The sequence below is a fragment of the Orcinus orca genome, chromosome 8, assembly GCF_937001465.1.
Source record: "Orcinus orca chromosome 8, mOrcOrc1.1, whole genome shotgun sequence".
Taxonomy (NCBI): domain Eukaryota; kingdom Metazoa; phylum Chordata; class Mammalia; order Artiodactyla; family Delphinidae; genus Orcinus; species Orcinus orca.
This window is the reverse complement of record NC_064566.1, coordinates 81,875,944-81,897,889: the sequence shown is the minus strand read 5'-3', so window position 1 is coordinate 81,897,889 and position 21,946 is coordinate 81,875,944.

Genomic DNA, 21,946 nt, shown 5'->3' with positions numbered 1-21,946 from the left:
GCAGGGGAATTACTGGGCATGCTCCCCCTGACCCAAGTCCCCAAGGGTCCCTCCAGGCGTGGGAATCCCTCCCTCCTTCAGCCATCCCTCAGGTTCTGTCCAGCCTCCTCTTCTCCTTGCCCCTCAGTCCCCCCACATCCTACCAGTTTGCTTGGCAGTTCCTCCCATCTCCTTGGGCATTGAGGTACCCCCCAGTGTCAGGCAGATGTCCTAGTTTGTGGGGAGATGTGAACTCTGCATCTTCCCACACCACCATCTTGACTCTACTGCTTATTTCTTTAAGATTAAAAAAATTCTTATTATGGTGTCTTTCACACTTTTAAAACTTCATAGATTCTTTGGACAAATGCCCATGTCTGGAGTAATTTGGAGTAAGCATGGTAAAGACCAAGACTATTGAGTTCATTTCTGCATTCCTCCCATTTGGCACTGATTCCAGGAAAATAGATGGTAATCAATTAACATGACATTTTATTTTCCAAGATCACAGGATTTTAGAATAAGTAACACCTGGAACATCAAATTAAAATGCTAGCTGTTTGGTTTAGAATAATTTATTAAACTGTAAGTGAGGATTTAGGTTGTTTCAATGATTAATTATACATAAATTGATAAGCTAGTGCTGGACATTAACCAATCAATAAATACTAGCTACAACTGTAACTAAAGAGTATAAATTTGGTTACAAATATTCCCAAGTTTCTGCGTTCTTCCTTTTATAAATACCAGGAATTAAAATCACAAAGAACATACTCAGACATTTTTCTAAAGGTTATACATTAGAGAAAGATATTGTAACTTTTCATCACCAGCATATGCTGGTATAAAATATGAAATCAATTATTTATACTGTACATTTTACCTACATAATTAAAAATTGTATTAGTAATATGTCTTGAAACTATTGCATTGGATTATATAATTAACTATGAACTTACTTCTCTACAGAACTAGCTATGAAGAACAATTATAATTCAAAATTGATATGTTCCCAAAGTACTATAACAACCTCCAGATAGTTTTTCTAACATTCTAGCTGTATATTGCTGACTTAAAAGTTAAAGCTCAAATTTTACCAGTTTACTTCATAGGCAAACTGGTAACAGGCAAGGCTGAGAAATATTGAGAATAATTTGTTAATAAAAATTCTATCATGTTACACCAATATGAATGTGTTAAAGTATTCCTTGTACTTTTCAGTTGCTAGTTATAGTAAAAACTGTGTCATTTTTTCCAATAAGTACAAGTCAACATCTAATGGTGAAGAATTTTATTCAGACATCAGCTTCAGAAGAGTTGTGATAATGTGATTATTCTGCTTATATCCTGACAGTATATTGTATGACAAAAAGTAAAGAAGCATGATGGAGCTGATGATTGGGAGAAAAATGCCCTAATATTGACTTACCACCTGAAAGTAGTGGGACCTTCAGTAAATGTCTTCATTTTTATGGGTCTCAATTTCCTCATCTATTGTATAAAATAAGGAGTTTAAATGAGACAATGTATAAAGTCCATTTCAACTGTTAACATGATGTGAATATATTGTGACCAAATTACCAAAGAGTTTATATTCACTTATTTTTAAGCTCTAAAAGTATTATAAAGCTAGAATTTACATATTTTGATTAGAAAATAAAGGGTATTCAAGTCAAATCAATACATTTATTAGATAGATGATACACAGGAAATATTCCACTTATTAGAACATCAGAAAAGCTAGAAATCTTAGTGGGCCTCCTGCTGTTTCACTTAAGAGCTCTCCTCATGAAGGATTAAAAGAAGGGTAAAACAAATCTGGAATAGATATGAGACGGAGAACTGGAAGTTTCCAGATTTATTCCATATTTTAGTATAATCAGTTTTCTTCTTTGAATTATTATATTTTGTTCTATGAACTTGATAGTATGAGTATTTAGCCAGATTGTTCGTTACTTGGTACATAGAATTGAAAGGGTTCCTGAGACTCTCTGTGAGAGGGTCAGAGGAGAAACAGGGTTAACTGAGGACAAGTGTTTGAAGGAGATGGGTATTGAACTCATACTTAATGGAATAGAAAGATGGAACAAGGGCAAAGTGGGCAACATGGGCAAAATGCTGCTTGACAGGAGTAGGCATTTATGAGAGAAGCAGGGTGAGGAGTAAGGTTAAGAGGAGACAAGAGAAGGGAGGGAGAACAAGTCTAGCTTCAGCATTTTGAAGGTAACATTCAGAAGGTGGTGTTTGATCTGAGGGCAAAGGAGACTCACTGAAATAGACAGAAGACAGCTTAAGAGATTGGTATAGAAAATGATTTCAGAATAGTGTGTTACACACCTGGAGGGAAAAGAAACCAGGTTCTAGAAAACCAACAAAGAATAAATTATTATGTTTTATATCTTAGGTAACTAGGATTTCTACACACACAAATTGTAGGCTAGAAAGGAAAGTAGAGAAATTAAAACTATATAACCGGGAATAAAGTTATTAGATTTTTACAAAAGTAGAGCATAGAGGGAAAAACCACACTTTGGAATTAGAATAAACATCAGAGATTATCCATTAGTTTATGTGAAACATAGAGAAGCTATGAGAATTACTCAGTTATTTAGTTTGTTACTTTCAGAGCTAGAAATAGTAACAGGTCTCCTGACATCAAGTTTAATTTTATATTTACTAAGTTATGATCCCCTTTCTTGGAAATTGAGAATTACAAGTGTTTGGATATATAAAGGAAAGGGAAATATCATCATAATTTTTCCTAAATTGTTGGAAAAATAGACAATGTGGAAACTTTTGGGTGCACAAGCTTCATTTTTGCCAAATAAACTTGAAGATGGTAAATAGAAGTCCATATGTTACTAATTTATTCATTCAATACATGCTTAGATTTATTCATTCAGTATATGCTTACTTCATGTATGGTTCTAGGAGATTCTTCTACAAGAAAGACTTTGTCCCTCAAGACATTCATTGTCAATGTTGTATATAAATGTGAAGGTAAATAATGATAACACAAGGTCATAAATTACATGATAGCATTGTGCATAGGAAGTTATGTGAACCCAGAGAAAGGGTAAAACTAACAGTTTTATTTAATCAGAGAAGACTCCCTGGAGGAGAAAATATTTGTAAATAAAGAGCAGGAATGATTTAGCCCAGAAGGGAGGGGAGAAAGGAGCTTCTCAGGATAAAGACAGCATTGGGATAAGCAGGTGTTACTGTGGTAAACTATAAGAAGTTCTGTGGGACTAGATATTGGAGGAGTGGGGTTGGGAGTGGAGACCACGGGAAAAGGCTAAGATCAGATCATGAAGTGCTTCATATGCTATTGAGTTTACAGTACCTACTGCCAGTGCACAAGGAGCTAATAAAGGAAGCTAGTACGAGAATAATGATCAGATTTGTGCTCACTCTGGTAGCAATGTAGATAGCAGTTTAGAGTCTGGGAGACTAGGTAAGAAGAAACTTCAGAGCACTTAAAGGAAAATAAAAGACAGCTTTAACTAGGGAGGTGTGGAGACTAAGTGTGAGGTAGGAAGAATTCAAGACTTCTTTAGGAAGAAAGTTGCAAGGCTCACTATCAAAAGAATGGTACTTGGAGGTAAAGACTATATGTCTCCAGGACTCTTGACTTGGATGATTTAGGAGGTGGTAATGCTATTAAGAGACAGTGTCTGTTCAGGAGAGGTTAAGGAATAATAAGAAGAATACCTAATATGTGTTAGGTATTGTACTAGACACTTTGAAAAGGTTATCATTGTAATACTGATGATCAACAGTTTTAAGCAAGTAAGGCTATATATATATATATATATATATATATATATATATATATCCCAATTTCCATATATTTTAGAAAGAGTTACAAGATTTGAACTCATATACCTATGATTCAAAATTTATGCTCTGCCCACTTTATCCTTCTGAGTGAATCTCAGGCTGCATCCGAGCCCTAGCTATCCCACATATCAATCATTATGCTTTAGAAAAACATCACCTAAAATCACCTAACATTTAATATCCATAATTATAAAATGATGGTAATAGTATTACCTCTCTCACAGTGATAAGTATCCAACAAGATGATTATGTGAAAGTATATTTGTAAATTGTAATTTGATAAATGTTCACTACTACTGTATCAACATAACTATTAGAGATTATTATGAGAATCTAAATTTATCTTTTTAAGTCATATTAATTGAGATTTAATATACAATACACACTTTTTATATATAGATTTTGATGAAGTTGACAAATCTGTACAGTCATGTATCCACTACTAAAATTGAAACATAGAATATTTCCATCACACACAAAGTCCCCTTATGCCATCTTGCAGTCAGTCTCCTGACCATACCTCTCCTTCTGGCAACAACTGATCTGACTTCTGTTTCTATAGTTCTGCTTTTCTAGAGTGTCATATAAATGGATTCATTTGTATGTGGTCTTTTGTTTCTGGTAGTTTTCATTTAGTGTAATGCTTATGAGAATTACCAAAGTTCTTGCATATATAAGTAGTTCTTTATTTTTAAGGCTGAGTCATAGTCCATTGTATGGATGCACCATAATTTGTTTATGCATTCACCAGCTGATAGAAATTTAGATTGTTTCCACATTTTGGCTATTATGAATAAACCTTCTTTGAATATTCAAGTACAATTGACCCTTGAACACTGCTGCGATTAGAGGTGCTGACCCTCTGCCCAGTGGAAAATCCATGTTCAATTTATAGTCGGCCCTCCTATCCAAGTTTCTGTATTCTTGGATCCAAACAACCTTGAATCATGTAGTACTATAGTATTTACTATCGAAAAAAATTCATTTATAAGTGGAGAAACTCCGTTCAAACCTGTGTTCTTCAAGAGTCAACTGTAAAGGTATTGCATATGTTTTCATTTTTTTCTGATACTTAGAAGTAGCATTTCTAAGTCATGTAAGTGTATGTTTAATTTCATAAGAATCTGGCAAGCTTCTCTAGAGTGCATTCCCATTAGCAATGTATGAGAATTCTAGTTGCTGCACCTCCTTACCAGCAATTGATGTTGTCAGTCTTTTTCATTTAGCCAGTTGTAGAGGTATCTCAATGTGACTTTATGTATTCCTCTAATAACTTAGAATTTGAACATCTTTCATGTGCTAATTTTCCATCCTTCGTGTATGTTTCTGTGTGAAGAATCTGTTTAAAAATTTTCCCAATTTTTGTGAATTCTTTTCTCATAATTGAGTTGCAAGAGTTCTTTATATAAAATGTTTCTGGATACAAGGCATTTGAAATAATTTCACCAGTTCGCCAGCTTGTCATTTCTTTTCTGAAGTCTGTCATTCTGAAAACAAGGTTTTTCATTTTTTTGTCCAATATTATCAATTGTTAAATTTTATGTATCATATATTTCTGTCCTAAAAATTTTTACTTAAACTAAGTTGTACAAAGTTTGCAAAGCTAAAGTTTCACAAAGTTTCTCTCTTATGTTTTCTTGTGGTAATTTTATAGTTTTATCTTACATTAGGGATATAATCCAATTAAAACTCAATTTTTTTTTGTAGGAGGTATGGGTAAAATTATTATTTTTTGACACACATATGCAAAATTGTTCTGGTGTTGTTTATTTAACAAAGCAATCATTTTCTTAATGAATTACCCTAGAATCATTATTGAAAGTCAGGTAACTATGTATGTTATGAGTCTATTCCTGGTTTCTCTCTTCTTTTCCAATGATCCATATGTCTCTCCTTATGTTAATACCACACTGTCTCGATTATTATAGGTTTAAATAAGTATTGAGACCTGTTAATGTGATCTTTGAGTTTCTTATAGAAAAGGCTTTTATCCAATCTGATAATCTCTGAATTTTAATTGCATACAAGTACAAAGAAGAAAATAAAAATCACACATAAGCTTTTCGACAATGATTATTATTCAGAAATGGATATAGTTTCTTGGTATTTTTATTTTATAATGCTTATAAAATTATTATCATAGTATATTTAAAACACAATATCTTAAAATTGTTATATAACATAGTAGCATGGACAATTTATCCTGTTTGGAATTCTTATCTTTATTTGAAATTATTATTTAATGGATATTTATTTGTATAGAAATATCATAAATTATGATGCAAGTATTGGACATTTAGGTTGACTTTAATTTTTGGTGTTTTACAACATTGTGATGAGTTCTTTTTCCATAATTCTTTATTTATATCTCTGGTTATTTCCTACTACAGCTTAATTCCAAAAAGTAGAAATATTGGGTCAAAGAGTATGAGCAATTTTAAGACCCCTAAATATCTATCCATAGATAAAAATAGGGATAGAAACAAAGATATATTATTACACATTGTCCACCAAGTTTATATTCTTATCAGCCTTATATAGAGTGCTAATTTCCTCTAATTCTTACAGAAACTGGATATTAAATTTTTAATCTTTGCCAAATTGATAAAAAAATAAAACCTCATTATGACGATGATGAATTTTCTTGGATTACTAGTGAGGCTGAATGTTTTACAACTTAACTGGCTATTTGTATTTTTCCATGTGTTAAATACTGATGCACAATGACAATTCTTCTTTTGAGTATTCATAAATTTTTAACGATTTGAAAAAAGTCTTTGGTGTTGTTTGGTATATATTTTGCACATTAATTAACATGTATACTAACTAAAACATACATGACCATATTTCATTTGCCTTTAATTTTATTTATTTATTTTTAAAGAGATTAAAAATTATATATGTTGTCAAGCTGGTCAATATTTCACATTGTTGTTATCTTCCATTCACAACTATTTTATATTCCATCATGATATACTTAAAATAGTTTATTTCATACCCAGAAATCAGAAATTCATCCATATTATTAAAGGTATTTTGTAACTTTTTTATTTTTGAAATTTTATTGTTTGATATGTTTGCTTTTGTTTTTGTAACTTTACAATATAGTTTAGCTGAAAGGGCAAGGAATTCTTACAATTATAGGAATAATATTTCTGGCCATTCTAAGATTTTTTAATTAGAAAAAGGAAAAAAAAAACTAGGATAATTAACAAAGTTGTGTTTATAAATTAAGTTGGGAAGAACAGTCAAGTTTTAATTATTTAGTTTTCTTACCCTGGACTTTATTCAAATCTGTTTTCCTTAGTAATGTTTTAAAGAGATTTAAGTTTTTGTAGATATAGTTAATTTTTGGTTGTAAATTCTCTATATTTTATGTGGCTTAGTTTACAGTGTTCCAATCTTTGACTTCTAACATCTCTATTTTTAAATAGGATTTTATTGACTCATAGGGTTGTGTATGGTAAAATATATATTTTCTGAAAATAGTGGAATTTAGTTCTTTGTCAGTTTGTCCGTTTTGGATCTTGGTAATCAAAATTTTTCCTACTTAAATCAGACAAAAAAACACTTTTAGGATTGATGCAATAAACTCTTGACAAATGAGGAAAAATCCACTTTCTACTTGATTCATTTACAGGGACACAGTTGGCTTGGAGAATTTCTTCCTTGTCTAGATGCAAACAATGCACAGGTATGGCAGGGTCCCCAAAATAGAGCAGAGCCTACAGTTCCATGCCTTTCCTGAATGGAAGTCCTGAATAAAAAAACAAAATAAAACAAATTCTTTATTAGCTCAACCTTAGGAAGGAGGCCAGCAATTAACAACTTGAACAATTGCATTTATGTTTGAAAATGATGGCTTAGGGAATACTTCATAAATAGTTTTATGCCATTGGATTCTCAATAAATTCTGTCATATGTCTTTTGTAATAATTAAAATGCATTTGCCATTTTCTTTTCTTATCATTCCCTGACCCTCCTCAGTCTTAATTAGGGTAAGCAAGACAGAATCAATTTACACTTCTTCGTAGCTTTGAAATATATCTGGTAGTTTTAACAGTGCTCTTTTTTCAAAAAATGGATGCCAAGATTAATCTGTCAAAGTAAATTAGACATGGAGAGATTTACTAGCTTAGTATCTAAAAATTAAAACTTTGTAACATGAATAGATACTAAATTTTCATTGAAAGTGTACACCCTGGAATTTCAGACCTGGAATGAAAATTTTTTTTTCTTTATAAAGATAATAACAGAAAATATACTGCCCAGGAAGCAATAGAATAGATTTTATAATTATAATCTATACTTAATTCATAGAGCTTGCTGAAATTTCCAGATATTTCTCAAGCATAATTAAGTTTTAGATATATGTGTGATATTACAATATTTAGAAAATTTGTTTTTTCTGTATGAATTTTTGATAAATCTTATTTCTTATTTTCTCCTTGTCAACTTCAAAATATTTCCATTTTCACACTATACTTGGGTGTTTTACCTGAGTTTAGTTAATGATTGAATCAGATAACGAGCACTCTATCAATATTGCCACCTATGGTGGAGGTATTTTGCCTCAGGTTTACCTCAGTCTGAATGAATAGGATAAAATAATAATATGTAAAAAAAAGAACTGCATTTGGGCTCCATCTCCAAACTAACTTAAGTCATTGTTTCATTTATGATTTATGATAATATAGAATTACTGCATTATTATTCACTTTGTGGAACTACTATTTGTTTTACATATCAAAGTTTTTCAACTTAAGTTTCCATTACTTTTTTAACAGCACAGATTCTTTGGGTTTAAAAAGAAAATTAAAAAATAATCCTGTGATAAACCAAAGTTGGAGGTGATACAATTTTTAATGAGGGAGAAGTGTGAGTGAAAGAGAAATTGAAGATTTGATTAGGCTTTGCAATGGGAGTTATTTTCTCAAAAAAAAAAAAAAAAAAAGAGGCCACAATTGAGATAGGTCAAAGGTTTACAATGCAAGATACTCCATAAGCATAGCAGTCACTTCTGCTCTAAATAGGGGAAAATAATATTTCTATCAAGAAGCTGCCAGAACAGGAATTTAGACAATAACTATTTTAAATTGATAGAAGTATTTTCTATTCATCTTAGAACTAATTTAAGATCCAAGAGTACCTGTGGATTTGAATGAGAATTCTCCATAAAATAAATGTGGGTAAATATTTTCAAACTTGTAACATTCTCCTGATATATAAGTAGTTTCTATAAAGTACCAATTTAACATATATCTCCTCACTGGTTTTACATTTATTCTGTTTACTGAAATATTGCTAAAAAATGAAAGATTTCTTGTACATTTATTCTGAACAAGATATGTATGATGCATTTTCACTGACTAAAAGTGACTAAGAAAATTAGGTTATTTAAACGGGTATTATTCTCCCTCATTAAATTTCATAAAAAATCCAAGACAGTAATTATTGTTTTATTTGAAAATAGTATCTTTTATTAAAAAGTAGACCCAACTTAGGGGTTTTGGATATCTCCTTAATATGTTAAGGGGCAGGAATTGTCACAGACAATATTGTAACAATGTGCCTTATTTAAGAATCATGAGCTATAGATCTCATGAATGATTGACTTGATCCTATCATTCAGTTTTAGACTTTCTCAAGAGACTTCTCTGAGTCTCTTTAGAAACTCTCTCTCCCTCTCTTTCTCTGTCTCTCTTTCTCACACACACACACACACACACACACACACACACACACACACAGAAACACAGTTTTTACTGGTCCTTGACATTTCCTCTATCACATACTAGAGGAACAGACAATCCAGGATTCTGATACCTAGGTTTAACTGTTATCTGTATCTTTTTCCAGGTTTTAAAATTGAAAAGTATATCATGTAAGCACATCACATAGTTTGGCAAAAAGAAGAAACAGTCTAGTGAAAGTTCATGTTTATTAGATTAATTTACAGGATATTACAAATAATTTGGGGAAACTAAAGTTTGCATGAAAAATAAATGCCTAATAAGTCATTTGAGTGTATTAGTTTGCATTTTAAGTTTAGCTATTTCAAAGTATTATTATTAAGTTTGGAAGCACATCACTTATTTTGTATATTACATATCAGAAATATTTATTGAATGCTAAGCAATGTAGTAGGCATTTTGCATCCATTAATTCATTCAATACTTAAAACACACCTACGAGATAGGGTTACCCTGTCCATTTTACCTATGAGGAAACAGAAGCTCAAAAAGAATCAACACTGTTACACAGTCAGCACATCACAGAGCAAGGACTTATGTCATCACCAGCCTAGATACAAACTCCAGGGTCTGTCTTTCTCCTGTAGGGTAATACAATATTGCAATTGTCTATTGCTGCACTCTTTAAATCTCTGTTTTTTTCCCACTTATTCGATCAAAATATACTGAATGCTTCCAATATCCCAAACATTGTTCTGGATGCTAAGAATAAAGAACACAGGTGTGTATAACAGGTACAGTCCCTGATCTCATGGAGGGTTCAGTTGAGTAAGAGTAGGTGGTATTCACATTATCACATGAATGAATGTATAATGATAATGTGTATTATGTGTTATTAAGGAAAAATAAGGCATGTGATGAGAATATAACAGAGGCACCTTGTTTAAGTTTTGGAACCGGTACTCTCAAGGGAAGTCTTGATTGAGGAAATAACATGTAAAGTTATGCAATGAGTTCACCAGGTGAAAGAGTAAGAACAGCACTCTTGGTTCCAGGGTCAGCATGTTAACAGGTTCTGCTCTGAGGTAGTAGTTGGAACTCCTGCAAGAGGATAGCAGGAGCTAAGCAATGTAGAACATTATGGACTATAAGAACAGTAACTTTTATCTCCCTTCTTTTTATTACTGAAATTCTACCTGTCCTTCCAGGCCCTGAAGAAGTCTGTCCTACTCTATGAAACATTCATGACCACTCATGCCTATGCTAACCTCTCCTTTCTTTGGTCACCTATGTGTATATCTTCATGCACTACTAGCCAAAATGTTCACATGTGTGAAGCTGTAGGTCCTTAAGAGAAGAAGCAAAGTGATATAATCCTCATCACATGGAGTGGATGAGTACATATACTGAATTTAAATGTGAAATTGAATTTTGTGACAGGCCTTCTTAAGATGGGGAATTAGATACAACTAAAACCTTTTATGAGAAACCAAAGATGATTTATATGAAGTCAGTGACTTGCTTCATTAGCATATCTGAATGTCTGAAGTGAAAATAGGTGAAATAAATAAAATTGGAATACTATATAAACATGAAATATTACATTAAGGATAAAGCTAAATATATACAATTATGGGGTTTTGAGAATTAGCAAACACCTTAGCATCATATTCTTTTGAAGTTAATGTATAAATATTATGTACTTCAATAAAATCAAATTCATACTGCAAGTCTGAGAAATACATAGAATTTTAGATCTTTCCTTATTTGAGAATAACTCTCAAAAGAGGAAAGAACACAAAGAAGTAATTTGCGCCAAACTTAGAAGGTTTGTTTTCACAAAAATGAGTTATAATACTGACAGCTTTTCATGGATAAGGAAACAATAGAAAATAACCTTGTTGGGTCCTTTTGTTTCTATGACAACGTTTGTTTCATGACATGTAAGATGACTAAGAAAAAGCCTCCCAAATTGGAGTTTATGATGAAAATATCAATGGAACTTTCAGTAGTGCATTTTTTCCCCTATAAGTTGTTCTACCTATTTCATGTTTATTTGTTCCACTGACAGCCAACTTACTGGAGACAAATTGAAAATAACTTCTCTTCTTTTTGCTCCCATATCTGAGAATCATTAAATAAGTGCTCTCCTTATGACTATGGCAAGTTTATAAAAGCTTCTATTTAATACTTTAAAAATTTCATTTACTGGAAATTAATGCAGTTACTGTAATTGAGTTTGATATCTTTTTGGTTGATTTTATAAATTTATAAATAAATTATAAAAAGTATTATGATGCAAATTTAAAATGTATGACCAATCAGAAGATTCTATCAAACTGGAGGTAATGATTTGACAACCTTCTCTTTCCTCAAATAATACTGCAGTAAAATTTAACAGTGAACCACTAAGATTAGAGAAACAATTGGATTCTAACTAATATTAATGTAATTTTTATCCCATTGAAATCTATTGTCATAGTTGCTTCTGACATATTGAATCTCTATGGTTAAACCTAATGAGTTATTCTCATTTTTGGTGTGTCTGTGATTCAGTTCTCCTCCTCCTCCTCTTCATGTTCCCCACACAAGTGATTAATCTGCAGTTACCCTCTTTCATGTATTCTCTCCTCAGTTCCCTCTTCCCCATCAAAATGTACCTACTATGTGACTCATTCCCTCAATGAGGAAATAATCTGATAAATAACTGATAACCAACCATGACAGGGTGATAAATCCAAGAGTACAATGGTTCCAAGTGGGAAAGTATTTGAAAAAAGATACCTTTTGAAGATGTACAACTCAAATTCTACTATGCAGGTCACTCTATTCATACATGCTATCAGTTCCACTGAGAAATTAACCATTGATAATCTTTGGAACAATATGACAATCTTCATATGTCATTTCTTCTGAAAAAAACAATTTAACAAATCTTTCTATGTCATGATTTCAGCAACACTTATTGAGAGGGCATGCCACTTGGAAAATAAACAAGCCTAAAATGCATCAAAACAGAAATGGCTCCTAAGGGGTGCATTCTAGCTTATAAACAGTTATTTTGAATATCTGTGAAGATCACTTGAGTCAGTGGATTCTAATATTGGCTCTGCTACTGATACTTTTTCAGACCCTTTGTAAAAATATGGGCCAGTTAATGTCCAAAGTACTGGAATAGAGAGAGATGAATACACACCATTTCTATCCTGGGGGATTTTTCAGTCTAGTAAAAGAAACTGATATATAAATGGATACTTTCATCATAATGTAGAAAATGCAGTGATTGAGATATGCACAGGGGCAATGAGGGTTTAGGATGGAGGAAAGTAATAATGTTTTTCTGTTTCAATTACTCAGAGACACTTTTGAAACAGATGGCAACATACAAAATTACCCTGAACTCTATGGACAAGAAAAGTCCTATTGAAATCCAAGGTATTATTAACTATCATCATCCATTAAGTGACTACCTTTCTGGTTTATATAATATGTAAAGTATATGAAATAGGCTATTCAAATTATGCAACAGTTAGACTTATTTTCTTCACTTATTCTTGAAGATCTTCTGACTTGAAAGGCATGACTTGAAAAATATTCTTATTTGTGATCCTGTCAGTTTTTGATTACAGTAAATATTTTGATTCCAAACTACTGTAAAAATACAAAAAAATAGAAAGATATTTCCTGTTATTTAAAAGTTAAAATTATTATTTAACAGTGAGAAGTGATTTTATGACAAGAGTCATTTCAAAAACATCTGGAAGGTGGTAGAGATTCCTCTCCATGGGATTCTATATGTACTTCTACAAAAGCCAGACTTCCTCAAACCCCAGCCTCAGCTGTGGTAATGGCAATTAAAACCTTATTTCATGCTATATTTTAATGGAAAAATGTCTTTCTGGACTTCTGAATTATTATTCTGCAAGGTGGATTAAATTCAGTGTTCATTTCTAACTGATTTGGTTCACTGTTGTCTAGTAATATCAGTTATTTATCAAACTTGATTAAATGTAAGTGACATTCATTCAACAAACATTTACAGAGTGCCTGCAATATACAGGGCAGTGTACTAATCACTGTAGATAAAACATGGCTTCTGCTATCATAAAACTTATGATTTATTGGAGGACAGAGACAAGTATATCTATGCTTACAAGACAGTGGTGCATGTTATAGGAGAGAAAGATGAAAGGTGCAATGCAGGCAGAGAAAAGGACATTTAAACTAGACTGGAATAGCTGAGAACACTTCTTCTGAGAAGTGTGCTTGAGCTTTATCCTGTCTAAAACATATATGGTTGGATGAGGGCATTTGAGCGTTTTTCACTTGAAATTAAATATACAGTTTTGTCCCTTGCTAGGGTAGTAATTTTAAGAGCTGATGATTTTTTGAATAAATTTTGAATATATTTTAACCTGTGTAGTAAAAAAGAATTTTTTATAACCTACTTCACTGCACATTTTAAATTATTGAGGCAAAATAAATGTGTAGTTAGAAATCACATGGCCAGCATCTCAGAGTTGGGGTGGCACTAAAACATTCTTTCAATATTGTATCTGAGTCTATTTTAGTCTCTATTAGAAAATCAGCAAGCAAAGTACATAGGGAGATAAAGATGGAAGTGCCATAAGTTATCCTTATCTTTCCGGACCATATCCATTGTTCTTCTCTAGGATTTAGTCATTTTCTACATGGTTTTTGGGGAAGTGAGCTTGAAAGATTAATTGACTGTCTGAGGCAGAGAGGCATAAGAGAGACAAAAGGCAAATACTGCTTAAAAACAAGGTTAAGCAACTATAAAGGACTCACCTCTCCTCTTGCTCCATAGAATGCACTCACTGTTCATTCATTTACACAGTTAATATATTTACTTATAAAACTTTTATGAATTATCCACTATGTGGTCAGACTCTCTGCTGGGATTCACAGAAGTATCAGACATAATTTATATTACACTGGAGCTTACGGTGTAGCAGAGAAACCTATATTCACATAAATGTTTGTAGTAGAACGTAATCGATCTATTGATTGAAGTACATAGGTTAGATGCACAGGACCAAGCAAAGAAGGAGACCTGGAAAGGCTTCTGGCAGGAGGTGATGCCTGAACTGCTTCTTGAAAAGCCAGAAAATTAGTAATTAGTAAGTGTTCAACAGGTTGATGAGGACATTTTGGGCAGTGGCAAAGCCTGATCTTTGAGATGTGTGACAACCTTGATCATGGGCTGTGTATAAGAGTTGGGAGGAGGGTTCTGCATAAAAGGAGGAGAGGTGAGAGAAAAGTCTGGAAAGACATGCAAAAACTGGACAACACCAAAAATCACACTGAAAGAAGATCTTAGTCTTAGTCTATAAGTTGAAGGGAAGCCTTAACATTATAAAATTATAACAGCTTAGTCAAAAAAATACTTGTACACAAATGTTCATGGCAGTATTATACACAATAGCCAAGAGATGGAAACAATGCAAATGTCCCTCAGTTGATTAATGGATAAACACAATGTGACCTACCCATAATGGAATATTATTCAGCCACAAAAACAAGGGTGAAAATGTAAATATTAAGCTAAGCGAAAGGTCACAGATTGTATGATTTTATTTACATGACATGTCCAGCATATGCAAATCCGTAGAGACAGAAAACAGATTAGTGCTTACCAGGGTCTGAGGGAAGAAAGGAATGGGGATTGGCTGCTTATTGAGTAGGGAGTTAACTTTGGGGGTGATTATAATGTTCTGGGACAAGGTAGCAGAAATGGTTGCACAAAACTGTGAATATACTAAATGTCAATGAAATATATATTTTCAAAAGTTTAAAAACAGTAAATTTTATGGTATGTGTATTTTACCACAATAAAAACATAAAAATCTTAGCTTAAAACTAAGGGAGATGGCAGGAACTGATGTCATGAACAGTCATTTTTTTTATACACGATACACAGTTGCATGTGCAAGATTCAGGGGAAGATGTCTGCTGTTAAAACAGATCAGCTACACAGTCCTAGTGGGCCTTTTGCCAGGATATGGAATAATTTTGTGTCTCTGTTGTAATTCATTGTCCTTTGCTAGTACAGCTACTCAGATACTCTTTTGAGTGTAGGGCCTATGACTATTTTACACAGTAGGCATTCAAGAAACCTAATACATGATTCTGCCAAAACAGGGTTTAGTATTTATTTTGTCTTTAACTCAATAAGTTATAAACTCTTAAACTATTTCCTTAAGTGGTCCTTCCTTATCCTCTTAAGAGGCTATTCTTCATTTTTCAGTTAAAGTAAGTTTACTTTTTCTCACATTATTAAGCAGTATACCTTTTTAGTTTACATCATAGCTTGCTTTTCCTTCAAGGACAATAATTTAATAGCAATTTATCTTGTGTTGTCATTATTCTATTTCAATTCAGAAGAACTTATAAGTCCTGGTTGGACCATGCTAAGCTAATGTGATCAGTATATATCATATCAATCCAGTGAGTTGACCAAACACAAATTATTCTTAAATTACCAAATTAAAAAATTAAGGCTCAGGATAATTAAGTGACCTGGCATAAAAATAGTAGAGGGCAGAGCCTGCACTCACACTTGGGCCTTCACATTGAAGATGGAAATTAGCCCAAGACTGAGGCTAATTCATCAGCTCTCATCCGAGTAGACTGAGATTAGTCAGCCAGTTTTAAACCTGATCCTGTAGAATGACATTAAACTTCTGCCTACATCTTTCCTTTGTCATGCCCCTCTTGCCCTCATTGATAAGACCCTAAATATAAATTTGGCCCACCCTTTTCTATCCTACTCAGAAGCTTCATTCTTAGTCCTCTCCACTGGGTAATCTCAAGCTTTGGGAACATAAATATTCAGAATGAAGGGAAGTTTGAAGCTCATCTTACAGCCGTACTGGGTTGTAAGAATTACCTGTGATCATGGATGTGGTATAGTGTCTCTGTGGCATCAGAATGTACACCACTATGGGTGTGGTGGGACATGGGCAAAGGTGGTCAAAAAATAAAAACTACTAGTAATAAGTTCTGGGGATGTAAAGTACAGCATGATGACTAAAGTTAATAATACTGTATTGTATTTGAAAGTTGACAAGAGAATAGATCATTCTTTTGTCTTTTTAAAATTTTTTATTTTTTATTGAAGTATACTTAATGAGATTTGATCTTAAAAGTTATCATTACAAGAAAAAAATGTAACTATATGCAGTGAAGGATGTTAACTAAACTTATTGTGGTAATCATTTCACAATATACACAAATATCAAATGATTATGTTGTACATCTTGGACTAATACAATGTTAAAAAAAGAACATACAACACTACAGAGATGGTCTTATGGATTGCAGCATATTTTTAATCCCCCAAACTGTAGTTACTATATCTACTATAAAATATCTCTCACTTTGAATTTATTACTTTTTAAATGACCTCATCATATTGTAATATGAGTTGAACGAGGAAAATACGGTAACTTTAGGTACTTGCTGACTGTGATTGCCTGTGCTGCTGATGTGGCAAATGTCTTCTTCCTGCAATATCCAAGAATCATATACTCTCCAATAAATATGTTAAATAAAAAAAAAGAATCATATACTTCTAAAGGAAAAAAAATCACACTTGTGTGGGTAAATAAACAAGTCACTCCACACTATGGTAATGAATTAGACACTTATGGAGGTTGTATTTATTAACCTTTTAGAGGCTAATTCAAATTCATTCTTAAACTGTGTCTGAATGGCAGCATCTGTGGCACCATTGAACTGATACGAATCTATTTACTTTGGTTTTAATATGATTAAATTAAATTAATTATTTAGTGTGTTAGCAATCATAGGTTCTGGCACTTATAAAGCAGTCAAAGTTTTGATTCAGCCAGCCCTTCCCCCATGATACTTTGTATAAATGATTGTTATATACATTATTCTATTAAATCCTGAAGCAACACTGTGAGGTGTTTGTTTGGTTTTATTTTTGTAGGTTTTTTTGCCATTTTTGTAGATAATTAAGCAGTATCATAAACGTTATCATTTATGATAACGTTTAAACTACTGGGCAACTACTAGTTTACTTTGTGAAGCTAATAGATTAGGTTGTATTTTCTAGAAGTTTACTACTAGTTTACTGGGCAACTACTAGTTTACTTTGTGAAGCTAATAGATTAGGTTGTATTTTCTAGAAGTTTATATATTAGGGATCATACAGCACATTCCTTGTTTTGCCCAGCTTCTCCGACTTAGCATATTTATTGTGAGATTCATCCATGTTGTTGCATATGTCAACAGTTCATTCTTTTTATTGTCATATAGTATTCCACTATCAGTATACACCAAGCATATTTATCCATTCAACTGTTGACAGTCATTTGGGCTGTTTTCATTTTGTGCTGATACAAATAAAGCTGCTATGAACATTTGTTGTGCAAGCTGTTGTATATACAAATGCATTTGCTTTTCTTTGCCTAATCCAAGCAGTGGAATGACTGAATCATATGTTAGGTATATGATTAGCCTTTATGTAATTGCCTTTCTGAAGGACTTTGTTTTCCAAATTGATTATGCTATTTAACATTTCTACCAACAGTGTATGAGTGTTTTAGTTTTTCCACATCTCTACATTTTTGCCAAGGATTTATCCTTTATTATATATATTATTTGCAAAATATTTTCTACTGGTCTATGATTTGATTTTTATTTTTTTAGCTCTACTTTCTGATTGTTCATTGCTAATATATGGAAATATAATTGATTCTGTTTTTCTATAGATCTTTTATCCTACAACCTTTGTAAATTTACTTATGAGATCTACTGGTTTTCCTGAAGGTTCCATTAAATTTTCTATATCGATAATCATGCCACAGGCAAATTAATATGGTTTTACTTTTCCTTTCCAATTTTGATGCTTCTCTCCCACTCAATTTCTATATTTACTTGGGTAGAACGTGTAGCACAGTTTGAAGAAAAGTGAGGAGAAAAGATATTCTTGTCTTTTTCCCAATCTTAGAGAGAAAACTTTCAATCTATTAAGTATGATGCCTGTTAGCAAGTGAAGGATGTTAACTTCCATTCCTAGTTTACGAGAATTTTTATTAGCAGTAGGTAATGGATTTTGTCAATTATTTTTCTGTGTCTATTGAGATAACCATATGTTTTCTATTTTATTTGTTAATATCATTAGTTACACTGATTGATTTTCAAATGTGTAAGCAATCTTAAAGTGATATATTTCACTAGGTCATGATGTATTATCCTTTCAGTATATTGTTGGATTCAATTTACTAAAATAATTAATAAGTGCATAGTGGTATCAAATCAGAATTTCAATTTGGATTTCCTTTTTGGTTACTGAAGCTGAATAGATTTTTATGTATTTATTTGTCATCTCTGTTATCTTTGGTAAAATGTCTGTGCATTTTTAGTTGAGTCATTTGTTTTCTTCTTGTTGATTTTTGATAATTGTTTATAGTTTTAGAATGCAAATCCTATTTTGAATATATGTTTTCCAACTATATTCCCCTTTTGCTCAGTGTGCTCCAGGGTTTTACTTGTTTTTTTATTCTCTAGCAGTGACTTTCACAGACGAAAAATTTTTAATTTTTATGAAATCCAATTTACTATGTTTTCTTTTATGAATCATATATTTGGTGTCATGTCTAAAAACTATTTGGATAACCCCAGATGGTGAATATATTCTCCTAATATTTTACTCTAACTTTTATAGCTTTACATTTCACATTTAGATCTATGATCCATATTTAGATAAATTTTGTACTAAGTGTTAGGCTCCACTGTGCACATTTTCCCTACATCATGGTCTAGAAACTCTTTCAATGCAGTAACCTGAGGCAACAGCAAGGCTTATGTCATTTGTTTCTCATCTCTCAAGATCACTGTTTATATGTCTTTTAAAAAAATCTTTATTGGAATATAATTGCTTTACAATGGTGTGTTAATTTCTGCTTTATAACAAAGTGAATCGGTTATACAAATACATATGTCCCCATATCTCTTCCCTCTTGCATCTCCCCCCCTCCCACCCTCCTTATCCCAACCCTCTACGTGGTCACAAAGCACCAAACTGATTTCCCTGTGCTATGCAGCTGCTTCCCACTAGATATATATTTTACGTTTGGTAGTGTATATATGTACATACCACTCTCTCACTTTATCCCAGCTTACCCTTCCCACTGCCCGTATCCTCAAGTCCAGTTTCTAGTAGGTCTGTGTCTTTATTCCCATGTTGCCCCTAGATTCTTCATGAACATTTTTTTCCTTTTTAGATTCCATATATATATGTCTTAGCATACAGTATTGTTTTTCTCTCTGACTTACTTCACTTTGTATGACACACTCTAGGTCCATCCACCTCACTACAAATAACTCAATTTCATTTCTGTTTATGGCTGAGTAATATTCCATTGTACATATGTGCCACATCTTCTTTATCCATTCATCTGTTGATGGACACTTAGATTGCTTCCATGTCCTGGTTATTGTAAATAGAGCTGTAATGAACATTTTGGTACATGACTCTTTTTGAATTATGGTTTTCTCAGAGTATAGGCCAAGTAGTGGGATTGCTGGGTTGTATGGTACTTCAATTTTTAGATTTTTAAGGAACCTCCATACAGTTCTCCATAGTGGCTGTATAAATTTATATTCCCATCAACAGTGCAAAAGGGTTCCCTTTTCTCCACACCCTCTCCAGCGTTTATTGTTTGTAGATTTTTTGATGATGGCCATTCTGACCGGTGTGAGATGATATCTCATTGTAGTTTTGATTTGCAATGCTCTAATGATTAATGATGTTGAGCATGCTTTCATGTGTTTGTTGGCAATCTGTATATCTTCTATGGAGAAATATCTTTTAGGTCTTCTGCCCATTATTGGATTGGGTTGTTTGTTTCTTTGTTATTGAGCTGCATGAACTGCCTGTAAATTTTGGAGATTAATCCAATGTCAGTGGCTTCATTTGCAAATATTTTCTCCCATTCTGAGGGTTGTAATTTAGTCTTGTTTATGGTTTCCTTTGCTGTGCAAAAGCTTTTAAGTTTCATTAGCTCCCATTAGTTTATTTTTGTTTATATTCCCATTTCTCTAGGAGGTGGGTCAAAAAGGATCTTGCTGTGATTTATGTCAGTGTTCTGCCTGTATTTTCCTGAAAGAATTTTATAGTGTCTGGCCTTACATTTAGATCTTTAATCTATTTTGAGTTCATTTTTGTGTATGGTGTTAGGGACTGTTCTAATTTCATTCTTTTACATGTAGCTGCCCAGTTTTCCCAACAGCACTTACTGAAGGGACGGTCTTTTCTCCACTGTATATTCTTGCCTCCTTTATCAAAGAAAAGGTGACCATATGTGCATGGGTTTATCTCTGGGCTTTCTACCCTGCTCCATTGATCTATATATCTGTTTTTGTGCCAGTACCATACTGTCTTGATTACTATAGCTTTGGAGTATAGTCTGAAGTCAGGGAGCCTGATTCCTCCTGCTCCATTTTTCTCTCTCAAAATCGCTTTGGCTATTCGAGGTCTTTTGTGTTTCCATACAAATTGTAACATTTTTTGTTCTAGTTCTGTGAAAAATGCCAATGGTAGTTTGATAGGGATTGCACTGAATCTGTAGATTGCTTTGGGTAGTATAGTCATTTTCACAATGTTGATTTTTCCAGTCCAAGAACATATATATATATATATATATATATATATTATATAATTCTCCATCTATTTGTATGATCTTTACTTTCATCAGTGTCTTATAATTTTCTGCATACAGGTCTTTTGTCTCCTTAGGTAGGTTTATTCCTAGATATATTATTCTTTTTATTGCAATAGTAAATGGGAGTGTTTTCTTAATTTCACTTTCAGATTTTTCATCATTAGTGTAAAGGAATGCAAGAGATTTCTGTGCATTAATTTTATATCCTGCTACTTTACCAAATTCATTGATTAGCTCTAGTAGTTTTCTAGTAGCATCTTTAGGCATCTCTATGTATAGTATCATGTCATCTGGAAACAGTGACAGCTGTACTTCTTCTTTTCCAATTTGGATTCCTTTTATTTCTTTTATTTCTCTGATTGCTGTGGCTAAAACTTACAAAACTATGTTGAATAATAGTGGTGAGAGTGGGCAACCTTGTCTTGTTCCTCCTGATCTTACTGGAAATGGTTTCAGTTTTTCACCATTGAGAATGATGTTTGCTGTGGATTTGTCATATATGACCTTTATTATTTTTGGGAAAGTTCCCTCTATGCCTACTTTCTGCAGGGTTTGTATCATAAATGGGTGTTGAGTTTTGTCAAAAGCTTTCTCTGCATTATTTCTCTGCATTATTGAGGTAATCACATGGGTTTCCTCCTTCAATATGTTATTATGGTGTATCACATTGATTGATTCCCATATATTGAAGAATCCTTGCATTCCTGGGATAAACCC